Source organism: Populus nigra, chromosome 5 (assembly GCF_951802175.1).
Source record: "Populus nigra chromosome 5, ddPopNigr1.1, whole genome shotgun sequence".
In the NCBI taxonomy this organism is placed as follows: Eukaryota; Viridiplantae; Streptophyta; class Magnoliopsida; order Malpighiales; family Salicaceae; genus Populus; species Populus nigra.
In genome coordinates, this window is record NC_084856.1 from 10,468,260 (window position 1) to 10,494,377 (window position 26,118).

Sequence of the window (26,118 nt, forward strand, 5' to 3'; positions counted from 1 at the left end):
CATGTCCGACTGGTTGCGGATAGCATTGAAGTCACCCATAAGAATCCACGGGGTTGACTCCCATCCATCACTACGACTCACTATATCAGACCATAATGCCTCACGTAAGGAAGCATTATTGTCTCCATAAATAATTGAAGTATTGAAACTGATTTTGGTAGCTAATATAGTGACAGAAACATGAATAGCCTGGTCTGACATTCCAACAACATCCACCTTCACCGTATCAGCATTCCAACAAACCCAAATACGACCACGACAAGAGAAATCATAATTATACAAGAAGGACCAAGAACGCAGAAGAAGTTTAGAAACATTATCTTTATTCTTGTCTTTAACTCGAGTTTCAACCAAACCAAAAAAAGCTATCCTCTCTTGATGGATGAGGCGACGCAATTCTGAATGCTTTATAGGATCATTCAAACCTCTAATATTCCAACATCCAATAATCATAGGAAAATAGAGAGGAGTACAAACAGCAACACAAAGATTACCTTGACGTGCCTCCTGGAGAGGAGCCAGATTTCTGATTCTTCTTTGAAGAGGCTTTTGAACCCCTTTTCTTTTTCTCTAGAGAGTCTCTAGCCTTAATAGCTAACAGATTAACAGTTTCCCTTTCGGTGGAATTCAGGGTTTGAGGGGTTGTCATGATATCGGTTGGTTCCCCATCTGTATCACCTCCCATTGCGTCCATATCTTGATCTAAAGCAGTACTTGCAGCCCCTTGCTCCTGTTTCATGTCTTCTCGTAAACTCTTCAAGACAAGAGGAGAGGAAGGATTTTCATCTTCATGACAACCAGCATTGCACACATCTGATGTCGCATGATCATTCATATTACAATGAGGCATATGTATACCAGATGTTGAACAACCATTCTCATTACAATTACCCACTTTAGATGCCAAGGGAGCATTCTCCCCACTCACAGAACCCTTGTTTCGTTTACCAACTACCTGCCACTGAAACTGATTCGGCTTGTTATCCGCAGATTTAGAGTTCATAGCTCCTAGATTCCTCTTACCCTCTGCCACCACCTTAAGATTATCAATGTTATTAGTAGCACATAGCGCTGTGGTGTGTCCAAAGACATTGCAATTACTGCACTTCGACGGTATCCATTCGTATTCAGCTGAAATTGTTATGAATAACCCATTTGGACAGCGAAGATCATATTCCTTAACCAACGTCTTCGAAGCATCTATCTCAACGCAAACTCTTGCGTAACTAAGCCTTTTACGCAACAATGTCGTATGATCCGCATGAAGGGGGACTCCAATAGCACTCGCTACACAGCTCAACCCCTTAATAGTCCAATACTCGAGAGGGACATTATACAGCCTAACCCATACCGGAACTCTTGCCAAATCATCTTTCAAAAATTGCATGTTCGGTTGCCAACGTTTAAGCACCAAAAGCCTGTTTGCCATGTGCCATGGGGCTCTTTCCAGCACATTAGTGGCATGATCAACCGAATCAAAGGTGAAGATGAAGAAGCCATTATCCGAAGACAAAACTTCTGATAGACCGTAGGAGCTCCATATTCTTTTGGCAATAGAATTAACCACGGGATACGGTAATTTCTGCCCTACAAAATGACCAACTAGGGTGGATTTCCAAAATTCACAGCCATCTTCAAACACATCAAGTGGAGGAGCTACTGTCACACAACCATCAGTCATAGTAGGGGGAGCAAAGTGCAGATTACGGACTGAACTAATGCCAAGGGTCTTGCTACCCTCATTGTCATCAACATCAGAACCCTTCAAAGCATTTAAAAAATTCAATTTGGGTCTAGGTTTTAGTTGTTCTTGTTGATGAGACCCTACCTTCACCTCATCAACTTTAGAACCCAACACATGGTTCATTTCTGGAACAACATTAGAAGCTCGGGCAGTAGAGTGTTTCTCTATACTAGCATCAGAATCAGCTTGAAACTGAGAAATCCTCATCCCATGGCTATTCAACATATCTTGCAGTTCTAATCTTAATGTATGTCCAGACTTAACTTGATTGTGTTGTTCAATGTGAGAGCTAACCATTGGAACATTTTCCACAGAAGAACATAGAGACATTATGGTAGCATACAAATATTAGAGGGAGCAAAATTCTAATAAGATAAACTGAGTCCAAGAAGCAACCTAAGCTCAGAAATAACAGAATTACGAGGCCAATATCTCCCAGCACACTGATTGTAACAAAAATCCGTTCGGTCAAGACGTAGAGTAGGTTCCGAAGAAGAACATACTCAAATATGGTAATGATCCAACGGTGAACAAAGGAGATCAAGGTACGACAAACCACTCTGAAACTAGCAAGAAAAATGAAACTTTTCCAAAGAACTGTGATTTAATCTTCACATATGGCAAAGGCCTTCATGTCTATGACAGCCATAACAGAAATCATGAAGAAAATCCATGCAATATGCTGCAATTTCACCACTTCTGTATAGTTCCAGAACTGAAAATGCAGAATAGTAGAAATATTGCGAGATCAATATCTCTTACCTCGTTTATTGGATAACAAATCCGTTCGGTCAATGTTGAGAGAAGGTTGGAAGGAACAACATAGTAAAAAATGAGAATAATCCAACGGTGGACGGAGTAGATGTAGCTCCGACAGCACCACTCTCTCTCTCCTCTCTCTTTTCTCTCTCTCTCTCTTTTCACTCCATTGTGATTTAATCTTTTCTTTCATGTTCGTAGAAAGGAGAGATGGTTGGCATCTCCCCTGACAGGGACGGGAACAGCTTTCGAGCTTCCCTGTTACCACACATCCGGTTAAGGCTCTCCACCTTATACGTTGCTAATTCTCTCAAGTTTGATGGGGTAAAATAGTGACACAACAAGAACTCTTATTGATGACGACTTAATTGTTTAGACAGAGCATTAGACCAAAATCTGAAATCTTTAAATTTCCGTGTGAATCAAGTTAAAGATTTTCGTGATAAGCTTGATTTGATGAGGAATGTCGCACCAACAAATGAAAACAAAAGGATCCAACGAGCTTGGAGGGTGAATACCATAGATTCTTAATTTGTTAGTAAGCTGGTTGTATTGGTTTCCCTAACGAATCTAGTGAGGTTTCAGTTTTATGGTCGGTGGCTAGCCTGTAGCCATATGTTGTTTTATGTCTCTGTTATCATTGTAAATCTGGGGTATGCCCCTTATAATGTTTGTATCTTCTTCTTTTAATACATACGTCAACTTACCAAAAAAAAAAAAACAAGTTAAAGATTTTCAGGCTATACATAACATGAACTAACTATAAGATTCCAGCGAAAAAGAAACTGAACAACAGCTCTATGGATGTCAGCAAAACAACACATTTAAATCTCTGTGGTAGACCCTTACTATGCCAATAATCCACATCATCAATAAGTTGTTGAAAGTATCTCCTAGCTTCAGCCTCACCAAGACGCCCATGATGCACCACGTAATCATGGTTAACAAGAGCTCTGTATTAGCAGTGAGCAGAGAATATTATTAAGACTACAAAATGCACGTCCATCCTAAGAGTTGGATTTGAATTTAGAATACTCATGATTTTATCAAACATCTCACCTCCAGTAATGAATTACAATATGATATAAATATTTGGACGGCTTGTTAAAATCTAACGTAAAACAGCACATGTCAGGAGGAAGCACATCTGATAACAGAAGAAATCAAAGCCTCCTACAAGACTTAATATCCTAAAAAAATAAACCTTTAATACTCCATAATTCATGCAGGCGCATAACATAAGGATGTCGAGCAAGCTTCATTATAGATATCTCCCTTTTTATCTGCAAGGAAAAAGAAAGATATAGTAAGGAAAAAATGTATAACTAAAATGTTTTGAATTATAGGAATATAAGATTATGAAAAGTTTTCGCCAAAAGAAAGCCACCAATACTCGAAGCAGCATAATATGGAAGTGATGCAAACCTCGTAATCTCGTGGTCACACAACCCACATGCAAAGACACCAATTTCCAAAAAGCCAAGTAAATCAGGTTTGATAAGAGTGTGACATAAAAATAACTTGTACCTAGGCACCAACATTATTGGAAACAGAAAACCCCCACCCAACGAATATTGATTCGCAAATGAGAAGTATAAGAATGACGTCACGAAGTCATTTTTTCATCGATAAGTCGTTTTCAGTTCTCTATAGAACCAAGAAAGGGAGATTATCTCACCAACACACAACAAGTGCGGCAAACAAGATGTTTTATTAAGCTGACTTGTGTAACCCTTACATTTTTAGTTATGCCTTTATTTATACTGACTATAGACTTAAAGAAACCCTATAAAATAATAAAAATCCAAAAATTACCATCCTAAATGTGTTGGAATCAAATTTTTCACCCTTAAGAAGTCCCAAATAAATTAGAAGAAATCTGAGTTGAAAAATTTGTGTTGCTGCCCCCTTTAATGTCCTTGATTAGCTTGGATTTCCTTGTTTAAATTGGACAAATAAGAAAACAAATTCCCTCCTTTGTTGCTGATTTAATTACTTTCCTTCCTAGGTTAGGAAAAACATTAAATAATCCTCCCCTCTTTAGGAACAAGATATGATCAACTTCCTTACTTAATTAGGAGAATAGATTGCTGACTTTCTATCCTTGCAGCATTAGGAAAAAAACAAGCCTTACAAGGCTGGTATGGGACCGAACACAAACGACTCTCTTTAAACAAATATCTATCTAGTCTATAGAACTTTTTTTTTTTTTTGGTAAGTTGACGTATGTATTAAAAGAAGAAGATACAAACATTATAAGGGGCATACCCCAGATTTACAATGATAACAGAAACATAAAACAACAGATGGCTACAAGCTAGCCACCGACCAAAACACTGAAACCTCACTGGATTCGTTAGGGAACCAATACAGCCAGCTAACTAACAAATTAAGAATCTATGGTATTCACCCTCCAAGCTCGTTGGATCCTTTTGTTTTCATTTGTTGGTGCGACATTCCTCATCAAATCAAGCTTATCACGAATGATACATTCGATTTGATTAAAGACCAAATTCGAAGTTCTAGACATTCCAGCAAAGATCCTTGCATTCCGTTCTTGCCATACATGATACACTGTAGCTGCAAAACTCAGTTTACGAGAAAAATTGACGAAACTCTTGCCATGCCAAGAGACAGTGGCCCATCGAATCCATTCATCCCAGCCTTTTGTCATTCTTGGAATGTCGCATCTGTCACAAACATCCCACCAGATCGCTTTAGTATAGGAGCATTCAAAGAACAAGTGGTTGTGATCCTCATTGTTGCGGAGACAGAGCGAGCATCTATTGGGACCATGTATACCAAACCGATGAAGTTTATCTTGAGTTGTGAGTTTCTGTTGGACAGCCATCCATAGAAGAAATGAATGTCTTGGAACAGCATTCTTGAACCACACAATGTCATGCCATTCAACCATCTGACGATGACGTCTTAGTTGTTCCCAAGCTACTTTGATCGAGAATCTGTGATTTGGTGAATCCAACCAAACTATCTCATCCTTTTGCCCCATTTTAGGATTAGAATTGGAAGGAATAGCTTCTATAATGGGGTGCCAGCCAATAGCTTGGGTGGTAGGAGTTTTCCATTCTGAGTTATGAATTAGCTTTTGAACCCCTTTTCTTTTTCTCTAGAGAGTCTCTAGCCTTAATAGCTAACTGATTAACAGTTTCCCTTTCGGTGGAATTCAGGGTTTGAGGGGTTGTCATGATATCGGTTGGTTCCCCATCTGTATCACCTCCCATTGCGTCCATATCTTGATCTAAAGCAGTACTTGCAGCCTCTTGCTCCTGTTTCATGTCTTCTCGTAAACTCTTGAAGACAAGAGGAGAGGAAGGATTTTCATCTTCATGACAACCAGCATTGCACACATCTGATGTCGCATGATCATTCATATTACAATCAGGCATATGTATACCAGATGTTGAACAACCATTCTCATCACAATTACCCACTTTAGATGCCAAGGGAGCATTCTCCCCACTCACAGAACCCTTGTTTCGTTTACCAACTACCTGCCACTGAAACTGATTCGGCTTGTTATCCGCAGATTTAGAGTTCATAGCTCCTAGATTCCTCTTACCCTCTGCCACCACTTTAAGATTATCAATGTTATTAGTAGCACATAGCGCTGTGGTGTGTCCAAAGACATTGCAATTACTGCACTTCGACGGTATCCATTCGTATTCAGCTGAAATTGTTATGAATAACCCATTTGGACAGCGAAGATCATATTCCTTAACCAACGTCTTCGAAGCATCTATCTCAACGCAAACTCTTGCGTAACTAAGCCTTTTACGCAACAATGTCGTATGATCTGCATGAAGGGGGACTCCAATAGCACTCGCTACACAGCTCAGCCCCTTAATAGTCCAATACTCGAGAGGGACATTATACAGCTTAACCCATACCGGAACTCTTGCCAAATCATCTTTCAAAAATTGCATGTTCGGTTGCCAACGTTTAAGCACCAAAGGCCTGTTTGCCATGTGCCATGGGGCTCTTTCCAGCACATTAATGGCATGATCAACCGAATCAAAGGTGAAGATGAAGAAGCCATTATCCGAAGACAAAACTTCTGATAGACCGTAGGAGCTCCATATTCTTTTGGCAATAGAATTAACCACGGGATACGGTAATTTCTGCCCCACAAAATGACCAACTAGGGTGGATTTCCAAAATTCACAGCCATCTTCAAACACATCAAGAGGAGGAGCTACTGTCACACGACCATCAGTCATAGTAGGGGGAGCAAAGTGCAGATTACGGACTGAACTAATGCCAAGGGTCTTGCTACCCTCATTGTCATCAACACCAGAACCCTTCAAAGCATTTAAAAAATTCAATTTGGGTCTAGGTTTTAGTTGTTCTTGTTGATGAGACCCTACCTTCACCTCATCAACTTTAGAACCCAACACATGGTTCATTTCTGGAACAACATTAGAAGCTTGGCCAGTAGAGTGTTTCTCTATACTAGCATCAGAATCAGCTTGAAACTGAGAAATCCTCATCCCATGGCTATTCAACATATCTTGCAGTTCTAATCTTAATGTATGTCCAGACTTAACTTGATTATGTTGTTCAATGTGAGAGCTAACCATTGGAACATTTTCCACAGAAGAACATGGAGACATTATGGTAGCATACAAATATTAGAGAGAGCAAAATTCTAATAAGATAAACTGAGTCCAAGAAGCAACCTAAGCTCAGAAATAACAGAATTACGAGGCCAATATCTCCCAGCACACTGATTGTAACAAAAATCCGTTCGGTCAAGATGTAGGGTAGGTTCCGAAGAACAACATACTCAAATATGGTAACGATCCAACGGTGAACAAAGGAGATCAAGCTACGACAAACCACTCTGGAACTAGCAAGAAAATTGAAACTTTTCCAAAGAACTGTGATTTAATCTTCACATATGGCAAAGGCCTTCATGTCTATGACAGCCATAACAGAAATCATGAAGAAAATCCATGCAATATGCTGCAATTTCACCACTTCTCTATAGTTCCAGAACTGAAAATGCAGAATAGTAGAAATATTGCGAGATCAATATCTCTTACCTCGTTGATTGGATAACAAATCCGTTCGGTCAATGTTGAGAGAAGGTTGGAAGGAACAACATAGTCAAAAATGAGAATAATCCAACGGTGGACGGAGTAGATGTAGCTCCGACAGCACCACTCTCTCTCTCTTTCTCTCTTTTCTCTCTCTCTGGCTGAAGAGAGTTTTTTCAAACAGAAGGCAAGGATTAGTTAAATGATTCCTAGTCTATAGAACTTCCCAAAAGCTAAAGTTTCGCAAGCATTGTAAACATTAGCAAAATCACTATCATCCTTGTACAATTCTTTTATGCGTTCAAATCCTAGAAATCTAGCATCCAAAGTAGAAAAAAAAACATGTATGCACGAAAGTGCGTAAGCCACAATGCTTTCTTTTCCTTGCTTATACTTGATCACATACGAAAAGGTTTCAATAAATTCAACCTAATTAACATGTCTCCTACTCAACTTACCTTGCCCTTTCAAGTGCTTCAATGATTCATGATCAAAATGTATCACAAACTCCTTGGGCCTTATCTCAAAATGTATCAAGATTTACCTTTCCCATCTGTATGAGTATCCTTTTTGGCCTTAGGTGGTTGCATAAGGCTTTGGTTGGACAGCCCCCTCTCTCTTCAGATTTGGCCTCCATGTTGAGGAAGATGAAGCCGAATTGGTCTGAAAACGTGTAGTGCCCTTTCTCTTTATTTGCCTCTCCACCTTACCATGTCCTCCAATTCCACACAATGTTGTAATTCTACAACATTCCTAATGTCCCTATTCAACCCATTTAGAAATCTAGCCATGATAGCTTCACTATCCTCAATCATTTGGCTTGCGTCATTGCGATCTTCATCTCCTTGAAATACTCATCGACGGACCTAAAACCCTGATTCAAATCCTGCAATTTCAGATACAAATCTCTATAATAGTGGTTAGGCATAAATCGCCTTCTCATCAACACTTTCATCTCCTCCCACGATGCTACCAACCTCTCTCCACTCCTTCTCCTGCTAATCATATTTTGATCCCTCCAAATCAGTGCATAATCTGTGAAGTCAATTACTACCAAGTTTACCTTCTTCAGCTCCGAATAGTTATGGCAATGAAAAATCCAATCCACCTTTTTTTCTCACTCAAATACATCTCGGGATCCTTTTTACCATGAAAAGAAGGCATTTTCAATTTGATAGCATCCAAATCACCAGCTAAATCATCATGTCTCCCAAATAGACTAGGAAATATAATTTGAATGTGGATTAATTCTGAAGTCTTTTTACCTTATTATGTTTTGTTTCCTTACTTTGCATAGACAATTAATGAAGAAAACCTTCCTCTTTTATACTTACCAATTTAGTTTCCTTCCTATAAACCAAAATGTCATAAAATACCATCGTTCTTTCCTTGTGTAACTAGGATGAATAAGGAATCTTTGTAAGAAAAGGATTCTGAAACATTAATGAATCCTTGCTACACTTGGAAACCATGTTGCAGTCCATTAAAGATCCTTGTAGAACTAGAAGATTCCTAAAACAAGCTACCACATCCTATAGGAAAAGGATCCTGCATATAGGAAGTCCACATGTCAAAAGAAAGTAAATAACTAAATTTGTATAGCTTGTTCTAATCTATATCGCAAGTTGCGAACTCCAATTCACCTAAAAGTTTAGTCGAACAAATTATTCATATTCTTGGGTTTAGAGAGGGGGAGCTCCCAATGAAATATTTGGGAGTACCTCTTCTCTCGTCCAGTCTAAAGGCTGTTGTAAGGGCCTCGTGGATCGAATCACCTCTAAAGTTCGACATTGGACTTGTAGAACACTCTCGTATGCAGGACGGGTACAACTGATTAATTCAGTCTTATTTTCCATACAGGTCTATTGGGCATCTCTCTTTTTCTTACCTGGGCAAGTAATTAAAAATGTGGAGCAAATTATGAAATCCTTTCTTTGGTCAGGTTCAGATATGAGAACTACTGGGGCTAAAGTGGCTTGGGATCAGGTATGTCTTCCAAAAAAGGAGGGGGGGCTAGGAATAAAAAGGATAACAGAATGGAACAAGATTGCTTTGTTGAAACACATTTGGAACCTGTGCAATGACTCAGATGGCTCAATATGGTCTACTTGGATCAGATCCAATCTGTTGCGAGGTAGGAATTTCTGGACAATCAAGACGCCACAGAATTGCTCTTGGGCTTGGGGAAAGATTCTAAAGCTCAGATCCTTAGCATGGCCGAAGATGAAGTACATCATAGGAGATGGAATGACAACCTCTCTATGGTTTGACAATTGGCATCCTCACAGCCCACTCGCAGATTCTTACGGGGAAAGATTCATCTATGATTCAGGTATGGCCACGAACGTGAAGGTGAATGTGCTAATTCATAACGCAGAATGGAAAACTCCTACCACCCAAGCTATTGGCTGGCACCCCATTATAGAAGCTATTCCTTCCAATTCTAATCCTAAAATGGGGCAAAAGGATGAGATAGTTTGGTTGGACTCACCAAATCACAGATTCTCGATCAAAGTAGCTTGGGAACAACTAAGACGTCATCGTTAGATGGTTGAATGGCATGACATTGTGTGGTTCAAGAATGCTGTTCCAAGACATTCATTTCTTCTATGGATGGCTGTCCAACAGAAACTCACAACTCAAGATAAACTTCATCGGTTTGGTATACATGGTCCCAATAGATGCTCGCTCTGTCTCCGCAACAATGAGGATCACAACCACTTGTTCTTTGAATGCTCCTATACTAAAGCGATCTGGTGGGATGTTTGTGACAGATGCGACATTCCAAGAATGACAAAAGGCTGGGATGAATGGATTCGATGGGCCACTGTCTCTTGGCATGGGAAGAGTTTCGTCAATTTTTCTCGTAAACTGAGTTTTGCAGCTACAGTGTATCATGTATGGCAAGAACGGAATGCAAGGATCTTTGCTGGAATGTCTAGAACTTCGAATTTGGTCTTTAATCAAATCGAATGTATCATTCGTGATAAGCTTGATTTGATGAGGAATGTCGCACCAACAAATGAAAACAAAAGGATCCAACGAGCTTGGAGGGTGAATACCATAGATTCTTAATTTGTTAGTTAGCTGGTTGTATTGGTTTCCCTAACGAATCCAGTGAGGTTTCAGTGTTATGGTCGGTGGCTAGCTTGTAGCCATCTGTTGTTTTATGTTTCTGTTATCATTGTAAATCTGGGGTATGCCCCTTATAATGTTTGTATCTTCTTCTTTTAATACATACGTCAACTTACCAAAAAAAAAGACATTGTGTGGTTCAAGAATGCTGTTCCAAGACATTCATTTCTTCTATGGATGGTTGTCCAATAGAAACTCACAACTCAAGATAAACTTCATCGGTTTGGTATACATGGTCCCAATAGATGCTCACTCTGTCTCCGCAACAATGATGATCACAACCACTTGTTCTTTGAATGCTCCTATACTAAAGCGATCTGGTGGGATGTTTGTGACAGATGCGACATTCCAAGAATGACAAAAGGCTGGGATGAATGGATTCGATTGGCCACTGTCTCTTGGCATGGCAAGAGTTTCGTCAATTTTTCTCGTAAACTGAGTTTTGCAGCTACAGTGTATCATGTATGGCAAGAACGGAATGCAAGGATCTTTGCTGGAATGTCTAGAACTTCGAATTTGGTCTTTAATCAAATCGAATGTATCATTCGTGATAAGCTTGATTTGATGAGGAATGTCGTACCAACAAATGAAAACAAAAGGATCCAGCGAGCATGGAGGGTGAATACCATAGATTCTTAATTTGTTAGTTAGCTGGTTGTATTGGTTTCCCTAACGAATCTAGTGAGGTTTCAGTTTTATGGTCGGTGGCTAGCCTGTAGCCATCTGTTGTTTTATGTTTCTGTTATCATTGTAAATCTGGGGCATGCCCCTTATGATGTTTGTATCTTCTTCTTTTAATACATACATCAACTTACCAAAAAAAAAAAAGTTTAGTCGAACATAGACAAATACCTCTGGAATCTTCTAGTAAAGTTTCAGCTCGATCCAACTATTCGATTTGGAGTTATGCTCAATAGCATAAAACTGAATGATAGGAAATTTGACACAAAAGTCTAAATTTGACCTTGATTGGATCGTATCAAATTGGAAGGAAATGCTAGTTTTACTTTGAATATACCATGTCTGGGTCTTGAAAGAAAGATTGAGTTCTATAACAGGTATTTTGTCAATGAACATTGTCTTTCAAACTAAAGAGATAGTCAAGATAGAAAGACATAACAATGGAGTTTGTGATAAGGGATCGACTTCTATTGACTCTGGAGTTGATTGTTATGGGAAGTTAGAAAAGGTGATTGAATTACAATATCATATCGAGCATAATAGATGATACGATCCAGGAAAGATCAATTTCGGATTTTGACGTAAAAAGTGCAACTATCCAGTTTTACGGCAACGATCATAATTCTCAATCCGACCGTTAGATCGGGCTGCAATTTCATGTCAATCGGAGTTCCGGAAGGTATCTCAATACAGGTCAACAGAGGCTGTATGAATTTTGTTATTTAGTTCCTTTTGACTTTTAGGAAAAGAATCCTAATCCTTTTCCTAAAAGGATGTGCCAGCTTATTTGGGAAATCTCCTAATTCTCCAAAGATCTTTAATGGGCTGAAACATAGTTTCCATGTGTGTCAAGGATTCATAAATGTTTCAGAATCCTTTTCTTACAAGGATTTCTTATTCATCGTAGCTACCAAAAGAAAAGAAGACTTCAGAATAAATTCTACCTTCAAATCAGATTTTCTAGTCTATTTGGGACATCTTAATATTGACAAATCTGATTCTAGCATATTTAGGAAATTAATTTCGGATTTATTGTTGTTACTATTATTTTCTTCTTAGTTTAGGGTTTATTTATATTATTTGGATTTAATTGTAAGTGGGCATCATATAAGTCCACATAAGGGGTCCATTAGTGTTTATTTTAGTTTGGAGTCACTATAAATAAGGGCATAAGCAGCCATGTAAGGCTAGACAATTCAGATTAATAAAACTTCTTGTTTGCTGCACTTTGTGTGTGTCTGTGTGTTGGTGAGATAATCTCCCTTCCTTGGTTCTCAAAAAAACTGAAAACAACTTATCGAAGAACAACTGTCTTCTTGGCGTCATCCTTATACTTCTCGTTCGCGAATCAATATTCGTTGGGTGGGGGTTTCCGTTTCCAATAGTGCTGGTGCCTAGGTACAAGTTATATTTGTGTCACACTCCTATCAAACCTGATTTACTTGGCTTTCCGGGAATTGATGTCTTTGGGTGGGGGTTGCGTGACCACGTGATCACAAGGTTCGCATCATCCACTCTCGGCTAGGTTTAGGTGTTTTTGAGTAGTGGTCGAATGATCTGTTTTGTTTGGAGTGTTGGCCGAATATTTGTTTGTGTTTGGATGGGTGGCCGAATGGGTTGTAGTGGTTTGGGTTATAGCCGAATTGGTTGTAGTGGTTTAGGTTCTAGCTAATGGGTTGTAGTGGTTTGGGTTCTAGCCGACTCTAATGGTCTTCTCTCCCCTTGTTCCTCACCTTGATTTTCTCTCCCCATTGCCTCATGCTTACTCTTTAGCTTTATTTGATTATCATCATACACTTGTTTGGGTGTAAGAGGTACAAGAATGATGGTTTTACCATCTTTTACAATGATATATCTATTTGTAACCCTATCATGAATTGCCTTCATATCATATTGCCATGGTTTCCCCAGCAAGATGTGACTTGCTTGCATTGGCACTATTATTCAGTCATTGCAATCTATATGGTTTAGCATGCTTGTACACAAATTCAGTTCACTAACAAGGGTGGTACTACAAACATTAACACATCTTCCACTATCTATAATTAAACCACACACCTTGCTTTGTACATAACAATGGGTATGGAAGATGTTCTCCCTTTGGTGATTAGTTTCATCTTCCTTGACTTGAACCTGAAGTGTTCGCCTTATAACCAAGGACTCAACCGATAATGCTAACTCATAGCCATCACTATCCTCCTATTGTGGCATGCCTTTACGTTCAAATTCCATATCACCATTGATGTGGACCAGCCCAGAAACACCAGCAAGGACCCATTACATGTTCCAAATGGTCCAATGACTCGGTGCAAGATAAAGGCATTGAAAGAGGCATTGAATGCATTGGTTTTGAATGTTTCAACCAAGTCACAATTGAACGGTCCATTAGAGTATCAAGAGGAGACCCTAGTACATCTTATCCATGTGCAAGAGGGGTCCAGTACAACCTACCCTGGGTTAAAATTTTGAAGTTTGGGAAGGCATCTCAATTGTAAGTAGGCTTAATATAAGTCCACCTAAGAGTGTTCCATTAGGGTTTATTTAAGTATAGAGTTAGTATAAATAAAGGCATAACCAGACATGTAAGTTAGACAATTCAGATTAATAAAACTTCTTGCTTGCTGCACTTTGTGTGTGTGTGTGTGTTGGTGAGGTAATCTCCCTTCCATTTTTTTTTGGTAAGTTGACGTATGTATTAAAAGAAGAAGATACAAACATTATAAGGGGCATACCCAAGATTTACAATGATAACAGAAACATAAAACAACAGATGGCTACAAGCTAGCCACCGACCATAAAACTGAAACCTCACTAGATTCGTTAGGGGTAATCTCCCTTCCATGGTTCTCTAATGAACTGAAAAACAGCTTATCGAAGAACAACTGTCTTCGTGGCGTCACCCTTATACTTCTCGTTTGCGAATCAATATTCGTTGGGTGGGGCTTTTTGTTTCCAATAGTGCCGGTGCCTAGGTACAAGTTATCTTTGTGTCACACTCCTATCAAACCTGATTTACTTGGATTTCCGGAAATTAGTGTCTTTGCGTAGGGGTTGCGTGACCATATGATCACGAGGTTCACATTATTTGGTATCGGAGCTTGGCTCCATTAATCAGGTTATATCCTTTTGAAAATTTTCGTTTCTTGTTGTTTCCCTAAAAATTCTTTAGTGTCCAATTTTTTCTTCTCTTGATTTTTGCAGCATATCAGAAAAAAATAGTTATTTCATTTGGTTCCTGAATAAAATATATCAGTGGCATAAAAAAAGAGAAAAAAATAAAAAAAAATCGTTCAAAAAGGCATTGATTTGTTTCTGCCGCAGAAAACTAAACAAAGGAAAATTTGATCAAATCAACTTGGAATGAGCTCAAATTTGATTTTGTTATTACTGGGACTCTAATCGCACCACATATTAATTTTGGGGTCAATTGGATATCGTTTGATTTGAGTTTCAAATTCGGGTCTAATCAGGTCTAATTCATAACGAATTTTGCGTCAGTATATCAAACCTTATTGTAAATTGATCAAATTTTATATTCTGTCTATTTGGGTTGATATCACACTATATCTGAAATTTTAACTCAATTGGACATCATTTACTTTAGGTTCCATATTCCAACTTAACTCATCATAAACGAGTCTATTTTGCGTCAACTTTTAAAATTTAGATTCTTTCTGTTGTTTTCATTTCTTGCAGTTTATTTTCATCATATCCAACATATCTGGGTGTTGTTTCATTGTTTTTCATATTTTGTTTCTGTTTTTTATTCGAGTCTTCAGTTTTGTTCATATTTCAGATAGACTCGCTTGCTACTCGCGAGACTATCATCGCAGTTTTATTTTGCTTGTTTTCTAGTTTTTATTGCTTCTTAAGTCATATATATATTTGGATTGCGCTGCCAAGTTGGTTCCTTTTGGTATTGGTTTCAGTTTCGCAAGAATCGCAAGAAGGTGAGACGAGAGGTGTGAGTGTGTGAGGATATTAAGAGTGTTTAAGCGAAACAATGGCAGTAGGGTCCAAAGGCCATGATGCAGATGATGGAGAGGATGAATTTTATGATGGGAAATGTGTGTAGACTTGATAGGGTAGAGAAACATGGTAACGAGGCTGGTACAAGCACCCAAAATATGAGGAAGCTAGGGGATGAACCAAAAGCAAACAATAGCAGTAGGGCCGAAAGGCCAAGGTGGGCTGATTATGAGGATTTTGAGGAGGCCGTTGATGATATTGGTGATGGTGGTTTTGAGGATGAGGCCATAGGCCATCGGGAAGGTTTTTAGCAGCCTAGAAATCGAAGGGATTATGGGAATAGAACTAGGGGACAATTTGGCCAAAGGGAAAATTTCTGTAGTGTTGGGGGACATGCTAATTTAGATGGTGATTTGGATGTTATCAAACTGAAAATACCTTCTTTTCAAGGTAAAAACGATCCTGAGGCATATTTGGAGTGGGAGAAAAAGGTGGATTGAATTTTCAATTGCCATAACTATTCAGAGGTGAAGAAAGTGGAATTAGTAGTCATCAAATTCATGGATTATGCACTGATTTGGTGGGATCAGAATGTTATTAGTAAAAGGAGGGAGTGGAGAGGCCGACACCATCATGGGAGGAGATGAAAGTGTTGATGAGAAGGCGATTTGTGCCTAACCACTATTATAGAGATTTGTATCTGAAATTGCAGGGTTTGAATCAGGGTTCTAGGTCCGTGGATGAGTATTTCAAGGAGATGGAGATTGCCATGATTCGGGCCAATGTGATTGAGGATTGGGAAGCTACTATGGCTAGATTTCTAAATGGGCTGAATAGAGACATTGCGAATGTTGTAGAATTACAACATTGTGTGGAATTGGGGGACATGGTCCATTTGGCAACGAAGGTGGAGAGACAAATAAAGAGAAGGGGTAGCACATGTTTTCAGACCAATTTGGCCTCATCTTCCTCAATATGGAGGCCAAATCTTCGGGGGTTGTCCAACCAAATTCGAGGATTTTGTTCTTTACTTGTTGGTGATTCGAGGACGAATCATCTTGAAGAGAAAGGGAATGATACGATCCAGGAAATGTCAAATTCGGATTTTGACGTAAAAAGTGCAACTATCCACTTTTACAGCAACAATCATAATTCTCAATCAGACCATTAGATCGAGCTGCAATTTTATGGAAGGCATCTCAATACGGGTCAACAGAGGCTGTATGAATTTTGTTATTTACTTCCTTTTGACTTATAGACTTTCTATTTGGCTAGGATTCTTTTCCTAAAAGGATGTGGCAGCTTATTTGGAAATCTCCTAATTCTCCAAAGATCTTTAATGGGTTGGAACATAATTTCCATATGTGTTAAAGATTCATAAATATTTTAGAATCCTTTTCTTATAAGGATTCCTTATTCATCCTAGCTACAAAAAAGGAAAGAAGACTTTAGAATAAATTCTACCTTCAGATCAGATTTCCTAGTGTATTTGGGACTTCTTAATGGTGACAAATCTGATTCTAGCATATTTAGGATGGTAATTTTTGGATTTTTATCATTTTTTTATTATTTTCTTCTTAATCTTTGGGTTATTATTACTTATTTCGGTCAATTGTAAGTGGGCTTAATATAAGTCCACCTAAGGGGGGGGTCCATTAGGGTTTATTTAAGTCTAGAGTTAGTATAAATAAAGGCATAACCAAACATGTAAGACAATTCAGATTAATAAAACTTCTTGTTTGCTGCACTTTGTGTGTGTGTGTTTATTGGTGAGGTAATCTCCCTTCCATGGTTCTCTAATGAACTAAAAAACGACTTATCGAAGAACAATTATCTTCGTGGCATCATCCTTATACTTCTCGTTCTCGAATCAATATTCGTTGGGTGGGGGTTTTCGTTTCCAATAGTGTTGGTGCCTAGGTACAAATTATCTTTGTGTCACACTTCTATCAAACCTGATTTACTTGGCTTTCCAGGAATTGGTGTCTTTGCGTGTGGGTTGTGTGATCATGTGATCACGAGGTTCGCATCATAGGTGATCCTCCCAATTACCACAAAATTCCAATATGCACGCTCTTATAAAATCCTCCAATATCTAGATGGTTCTCTCAGATTGCCCATCAATACAGGGATGAAAGGTTGTGCTTTGAACACTTTGTTCCCATAGCACGTTGAACACTCGACTATTAGGGAGATGTAAACTTGAGGTCTCGGTCTAAAACCATTAACTTGGGCACCTCATGCAATATCACTACTTTATTTACATATAACTTTGCCAACTTATTAACCAAATCCATCATTTTTACTAGCAAGAAAATGCCTGATTTAGTCAACCAATCCACAATGACCATCATCATTGCCCCTTCTCCTAGATAATCTTGACATAAAATTCAAATTGATAATTTCCCACTTCCATTCGGGTATCAATAATGGTTGTAATGATCTTGCTGGTTTTCTGGTGTTCTACTTTTACATGCTAGCACACTCCACACCTGACCATATAGCTACTTCTCTTTTCATATTTAGCCACCAATAAAATTATTCTAAGTCCCGGTACATCTCAGTGCTCTTAATGTGTGTTGCGAATCTCGATTCATGAGCTTCTTATAGTACTTTATTTTTCAATGCCTTGTCTTCCGACTAGCACATTCACCTTCCAAACACTATTATTTCATCCTCCAAGATCTGAAAAGAAGTTTTAATTCCTGACTTCACTTTGTCTCTTACCTTACCTACTTTAATGTCTTTTTGTTGGGCTTCTAGCAACCTATCCCTTAGTAATAAAGAGTCCCTAGGTCTAGTTTATATCTTTCTCAACTTCAATAATTTCCTTTTATCCCAATCATCCCTCTACATATCCATTGTCTTGTTCTTACGACTAAAGGTCCCAACAACATTTTCCCTCCTCAGATTGATGTGCCGTGAATGATTCAAAAATCGGCAACAATGAATCTGACGAAAATGGATGAAGGATGGGTCTGGTTGTGTTGTCTTTCTTTTGGTGTTTAGGCTGGATTATAGTGATTTCAAGGTAAGTAAGATGGAGGATAGACTAGAATGATACTTTGATAAGTCGATCTGGACGCCACAAAGATCAATCTAGGATTTCGACGCCACACTCTTTGTGATTGAAGAGTGATAAGTCAGGTAGGGTTCTTCACAAAATCAATCTGGAAGAACAACTCTTAATTCTGTGAATTAAGTTTCAAATCTTGGCCAAAAGCGCTTTATTACATATTCTGATACTATATTTATAATTGGAACATCCCTCCAAAGTTAGGAAAAATTCAACATGGCAGAAGTCAACCCCAAAAAATAGACTTTGACAAAATAACACTAGCACACGTTTTTTGACATTTCTAACATAAACAGACCAAATTTAAAACAACCATATCTTCTTACACAAAAGTCCAATGCAATCATGATTGGACAATCTAGAAAGAGCACGTTCTGAACTTGAAATCCACTTAAATTAGTCTTGTTTTCACATGCAATGGATGACTTCAAATTCGTGTTCAAAATCATTTGCTGCTCTGACCATAAACAGCATCAATTCCTTCACTTATTTGCATATCAACCCAAATTCAAGTAGCCCAGCATCAAAAGAACCATTAAGGGCTTTTCCCATCTCCAAGTTCCAATTGTAGGCAAATAAGCATCCTTGAACCAATTTCAAACTGATTGTTAATTTTTAACTCCGATGCAGCTTCAATTATTCCAATTTGACTCATCAAGGCCCTTTGCAGTTGTTTCGCTCTCGCTCTTGTCATTGGACCATCTGAATCCTCTTTCATATTAGATTTAGCTTTACAAGATGGATTATAATTCCCATGATGCACATCATCAGCCCTGGGTTGAAAATGATTTGTCCTCAAATCAGAATCGTCATCGTCATCGTCATCCAAGTATGGAGTCAAGTCTTTCACATTAAAAGTAGTTGATACATTGTAATCACCAAGAAGATCTACCTTATATGCATTGTCATTCACCTTCTCTATAATTCGAAATGGACCATCAGCTCTTGGCATCAACTTGGACTTACGTTTGCTTGGGAATCTGCCCTTGCTAATATGAATCCAAACAAGATCACCAGGTTCAAACCTAACCATTTTCCGCCCCTTGTTAGCTTGTTTAGCATACTTTGTCGTTTTCTCCTCAATATGTAATTGAACCTGCTCTTGTAGTTTCTTCATCAATTCTGCCTTTCTAATTCCATCCATAGATGTCCTCTCATCAATTGGAATATGAACAAGATCAATAGGAACACAAGGATTAAAGCCATACACAACCTCAAATGGTGAAAATTTTGTAGCCCCATGCACAGTACGATTATATGCAAACTCCACAATAGGCAGACAAGTATCCCAACTCTTCAAATTCTTATGTATAACAGCTCGTAACAAAGAAGATAAAGTTCGGTTTACTACCTCAGTTTGTCCATCAGTTTGTGGATGACATGCTGTACTGAAAAGTAACTTCGTTCCAAGCTTCCTCCAAAGAGTCTTTCAAAAGTGGCTTAAGAACTTTGTATCACGATCAGAGACAATGCTTTTAGGAACTCCATGTAAACGAACAATCTCTTGAAAGAACAAATCAGCAACATGTACTGCATCGTCAGTTTTGTTGCAAGGAATGAAATGAGACATTTTGGAGAATCGATCAACCACGACCATTATTGAATCCTTTCCACGCTGTGTTCTTGGTAACCCAAGTACAAAGTCCATGCTAACATCCATCCATGGTTGCTCTGGAATAGGCAATGGCATATACAGTCCATCTACATTCTCTTTACCCTTAGCTTTCTTGCAAATAGCACATCTCTCAATCACCTTGTGCACATCCCTTAACATGTTAGGCAAAAAAAAATGTTATTTCAGCAGCTCATAAGTCTTCTTCTCCCCAAAATGTCCACTAAGACCACCACCATGAGCCTCTCGCACAAGCAATTCCCGTAACGATCCTGAAGGAATACACATTCTGCCCATTTTGAACAAGTAACCTTCATGCATAAAGAACCCATCACGAGCTCCCTTTGCACATTCGGCAACCACATTAGCAAAGTAGGAATCATTAGCATATTGTTCCTTCACTTGTTCAAAACCCATCAGCTTTGCATTCAACATAGAGATAAGTGCAAACCTCCTAGAAAGAGCATCAACAACCACATTAACTTGCCCTTTCTTGTACTTTATGATATAAGGAAATGACTCCATAAAGTCCACCCATTTAGCATGTCTGCGATTCAGCTTGCTTTGCCCCTTAAGATACTTCAAGGATTCATGATCAGTATGTATAACAAATTCTTTAGGCAACAAGTAGTGCTGCCATACCTCTAGAGCCCGAATCAAAGCATAGAACTCCTTGTCTTAAATAGAGTAGTTCAAACGAGCTCCATTTAACTTTTCACTGAAGAATGCAATCGGCCTCTTTTCTTGCAGCAAGACAGCCCCAATTCCAACTCCGGAAGCATCGCACTCTATTTCGAATGTTTTAGCAAAGTCTGGCAGTGCTAAAACTGGAGTAGTACACAACTTTTCCTTAATTAGCTCAAAAGCTTTCTGGGCATCTTCACTCCATCTAAAGTTGTTCCCTTTTTTCAAGCATTCTGTCATAGGAGCAACAATAGAGCTGAAGTCTTTCACAAATCGCCTGTAGAAAGAAGCTAGACCATGGAAACTCCTCACATCAGCAATATTAGCAGGTTTTAGCCAGTCCCGAATTGCCTCAATTTTCTCCTCATCAACCTTAACTCCCCTGCTAGAGATAATATATCCAAGAAAGACGACACTTTCTTTACAGAAGTAACACTTTGTGAGTTTCCCATACAACTTAGAATCTCACAAAGTTTCAAACACAACTCTAAGATGCTTCACATGATCATCAAAGGTCTTGCTATACACTAGGATATCGTCAAAATATACTACAACAAACAGCCCAATATACTTCTTTAAAACATGATTCATCAGCCTCATAAATGTACTAGGTGCATTAGATAACCCAAACGGCATTACCATCCATTCATATAACCCCTGTTTAGTTTTAAATGATGTTTTCCATTCATCTCCTTCTTTCATTCTAATTTGATGATAACCACTCATCAAATCGACTTTAGAAAACAATGCAGCACCATGCAACTCATCAAGCAAATCATCTAGCCTGGGTATAGGAAATCGATACTTAACTGTTATTTTGTTGATAGCGCGGCTGTCTATACACATCTTCATGGTACCATCTTTCTTTGGTACAAGCAAAGTGGGTACGGAACATGGACTAAGTGATTCTCGCACATAGCCCTTCTCTAAGAGCTCACCAACTTGCCTTTGAATCTCTTTTGCTTCCTCTGGATTACATCTGTATGCTGGCCTGTTAGGAAGTGAAGCTCCCGGCACCAAATTAATTTGATGCTCAATTCCACGAATAGGTGGTAACCCTTTAGGTAATTCATCTGGAAACACATCTTTAAATTCTTCAAGCAATTCCTTAATCTATATTGGTAAGTCCAATCCGTCTACTTGTAGTAATTGCTTTGCCCAGATCATAAAAACAGCCCTTGCCGAAGCTAATGCTTGTTTGATGTCTCCTTTTTTGGCTAACAACAGCCCCTTACGTGATTTCACCTCCTTTTGTTGGCTTCGTATCTGATCCTCCCTAACCTGTTGAGAACTTAATGGTAACAAGTTCACCTTCTTTCCATTCAGCATAAAAGAATAAGTGTTCTTTCGTCCATTGTAGGTCACATCCTTAACAAACTGCCATGGACGACCCAGCAACAAATGGCTAGCTGACATTGGCGCAACGTCACACAAAACCTCGTCATGATAGGTTTTAATGGAAAAAGGTACACAGACTTGCTTTGTCACCCGAATCTCCCCATTCTCATTCAGCCATCGCAAACTATATGGTCTGGGATGCGGAAGGGTAGTTAAACCCAATTTCTCCACCAAGGTAGTTGACGCAGCATTAGTGCAAGTTCCATTGTCAATGATCATTCCACACACCTTATCTCGAATCAATATTCATTGGGTGGGGGTTTTCGTTTCCAATAGTGCTGGTGCCTAGGTACAAGTTATCTTTGTGTCACACTCCTATCAAACCTGATTTACTTGGCTTTTCGGGAATTGATGTCTTTGCGTGTGGGTTGCGTGACCACGTGATCACAAGGTTCGCATCACAGTGTTGCTTCCCTGTTACTGTTGGTGGAAGGGTTGAAACGAGAAGGGAAGGGTCAGGCGGTGGCGTCTGTGGCGCTGCTTATTGTTTGTTACAGAAGATGAAGAAGAGCGGGGGTTGTGATGTAAACATCATGATCACATGGTCACGCAACCTATAATCAAGATTGAGATTTGATCTCGGAAAGCCGAAATAGGTCTGATAGGAGTGTGACACAATGGAAACCTGCCCTAAGGCACGAACACTATTGGATTGAGTAGAATGACGCCACGAAGCTAGTTAGTCTTCAATAAGTTAGATTTAGTTTGTTCAAAAACTGAAGAATACAAGAATCACTCTCACATGTTAAAACCAAAAAAATTCAGAAGTAATTATCATCAAAGCTGCCGGAATTTTGGCTTACATGAATTTAAATAATTCTTGAAAAATTAACCCTAATGGACCCCTTATATGGACTTTTATGAGGTCCACTCAAAACTGACCCAAAAGAATGTTATCACTGATTCGCCGTCCTGAGATAAAAGCAGTCTGATATGGACCAACTAAGGATGGCAAAACAACTTTGATTCTCCCAGCTAGAATCTTAGCGATGCATTTGTACACTGTATTGCAGCAAGATATAGGACGAAAATCAGTCAACCTTGTAGGATTAGCAACTTTAGGAATAAGAGAAATGGATGTAGCATTCATTTCTTTAAGCATTCTACGAGTCTGAAAGAAGGATCTAACAGCGTTGATTACATCTTCCCCAACTATGTGCCACATTCTTTTGAAGAAACCTGCGTTAAAGCCATCCGGACCAGGGGCTTTGTTGTTCTTCAAACTAAACATAGCATGCTTAATCTCCTCCCTTGTTACATCTTGTGCGAGTAGATGCTGTTGCGTTGAAGACAGTTTCAAGTTAATTGCCGAGTCCATCACTCCCTCGTTCAGAACCCTAGGCATCTGATCCACTCCTAACACACGATGGAAGTATGCAATTACTTCTGATTTGACTGCCTCGTGTCCTTCGACAACCTCTCCATCCTCCCTTGTAAGTGATAGAAGCTTATTTCTATTCTGTCTTCCATTTACTGATTTGTGAAAGTAGCTAGTATTCTGATCCCCCAAGCTAAGCCATTGTATCCTTGCCTTCTGTTTGAAAAAACTCTCTTCAGCCCTGACGGTAGAAGCCTATAGACGAACAGCATCCCTTTCTCGCATGCGCAAAATTGGATTCTCATGCGCTGTATGCAGAGCCTGTTGAGCCTTATCCATTTCGTTTTTTGCATCTTTAACTCTATCTGAAATGTTAGAGAAGTGAGCCATATTGAAAAGTTTCAATTCCTGCTTTAGCTTTCTTAATTTGCAACACAGCTGATACATTGGACAACCCCCCGAATTCTGATCCCATACCTTCTTCACCAAGGGCATGAACTCGTCATGATCCATCCACATATCGAAGAATCTGAATGGTTTCTTTATGTTCTGATCATTGCCAATAACCTTTACCACCATAGGAGAATGGTCTGACATACCCGAAGGCAAAAATCTCGCTTCCGATAATGGAAAGTTCAGATTCCACTTCTCATTAACAAGTACTCTATCTAGTTTCCGCATGATCAGATTCTCAGGACATTGGTTCGACCAAGTATAATGCATTCCTGAATACCGAAGATCATCTACTTTCGCTTCTCGAATACATGTATCCAATCTGTCCATGGTACCAGCCCACGTAGTAGACCCTCATAACCTGTCCGACTGGTTGCGGATAGCATTAAAGTCACCCATAAGAATCCACGGGGTTGACTCCCATCCATCACTACGACTCACTATATCAGCCCATAATGCCTCACGTAAGGAAGCATTGTTGTCTCCATAAATAATTGAAGTATTGAAACTGATTTTGGTAGCTAATATAGTGATAGAAACATGAATAGCCTGGTCTGACATTCCAACAACATCCACCTTCACCGTATCAGCATTCCAACAAACCCAAATACGACCACGACAAGAGAAATCATAATTATACAAGAAGGACCAAGAACGCAGAAGAAGTTTAGAAACATTATCTTTATTCTTGTCTTTAACTCGAGTTTCAACCAAACCAAAAAAAGCTATCCTCTCTTGATGGATGAGTCTACGCAATTCTGAATGCTTTATAGGATCATTCAAACCTCTAATATTCCAACATCCAATAATCATAGGAAAATAGAGAGGAGTACAAACAACAACACAAAGATTACCTTGACGTGCCTCCTGGAGAGGAGCCAGATTTCTGATTCTTCTTTGAAGAGGCTTTTGAACCCCTTTTCTTTTTCTCTAGAGAGTCTCTAGCCTTAATAGCTAACTGATTAACAGTTTCCCTTTCGGTGGAATTCAGGGTTTGAGGGGTTGTCATGATATCGGTTGGTTCCCCATCTGTATCACCTCCCATTGCGTCCATATCTTGATCTAAAGCAGTACTTGCAGCCCCTTGCTCCTGTTTCATGTCTTCTCGTAAACTCTTCAAGACAAGAGGAGAGGAAGGATTTTCATCTTCATGACAACCAGCATTGCACACATCTGATGTCGCATGATCATTCATATTACAATCAGGCATATGTATACCAGATGTTGAACAACCATTCTCATCACAATTACCCACTTTAGATGCCAAGGGAGCATTCTCCCCACTCACAGAACCCTTGTTTCGTTTACCAACTACCTGCCACTGAAACTGATTCGGCTTGTTATTCGCAGATTTAGAGTTCATAGCTCCTAGATTCCTCTTACCCTCTGCCACCACTTTAAGATTATCAATGTTATTAGTAGCACATAGCGCTGTGGTGTGTCCAAAGACATTGCAATTACTGCACTTCGACGGTATCCATTCGTATTCAGCTGAAATTGTTATGAATAACCCATTTGGACAGCGAAGATCATATTCCTTAACCAACGTCTTCGAAGCATCTATCTCAACGCAAACTCTTGCGTAACTAAGCCTTTTACGCAACAATGTCGTATGATCCGCATGAAGGGGGACTCCAATAGCACTCGCTACACAGCTCAGCCCCTTAATAGTCCAATACTCGAGAGGGACATTATACAGCTTAACCCATACCGGAACTCTTGCCAAATCATCTTTCAAAAATTGCATGTTCGGTTGCCAACGTTTAAGCACCAAAGGCCTGTTTGCCATGTGCCATGGGGCTCTTTCCAGCACATTAATGGCATGATCAACCGAATCAAAGGTGAAGATGAAGAAGCCATTATCCGAAGACAAAACTTCTGATAGACCGTAGGAGCTCCATATTCTTTTGGCAATAGAATTAACCACGGGATACGGTAATTTCTGCCCCACAAAATGACCAACTAGGGTGGATTTCCAAAATTCACAGCCATCTTCAAACACATCAAGAGGAGGAGCTACTGTCACACGACCATCAGTCATAGTAGGGGGAGCAAAGTGCAGATTACGGACTGAACTAATGCCAAGGGTCTTGCTACCCTCATTGTCATCAACACCAGAACCCTTCAAAGCATTTAAAAAATTCAATTTGGGTCTAGGTTTTAGTTGTTCTTGTTGATGAGACCCTACCTTCACCTCATCAACTTTAGAACCCAACACATGGTTCATTTCTG

The 26,118-nt window shown here is 39.2% G+C and overlaps 1 non-coding gene and 1 pseudogene across 1 annotated transcript; one reads left to right on the forward strand and one right to left on the reverse strand.

Moving 5' to 3' along the window:
• Positions 1 to 2,694: 2,694 nt before the first annotated feature.
• On the forward strand, positions 2,695 to 2,821 carry LOC133695501 (U6atac minor spliceosomal RNA). The gene has a single exon (XR_009842454.1). It is a non-coding gene; the product is annotated as a U6atac minor spliceosomal RNA (small nuclear RNA).
• Positions 2,822 to 3,263: 442 nt separating this feature from the next.
• LOC133694393 (uncharacterized) overlaps positions 3,264 to 26,118 on the reverse strand; it is a 73,343-nt pseudogene continuing 50,488 nt past the window's right edge.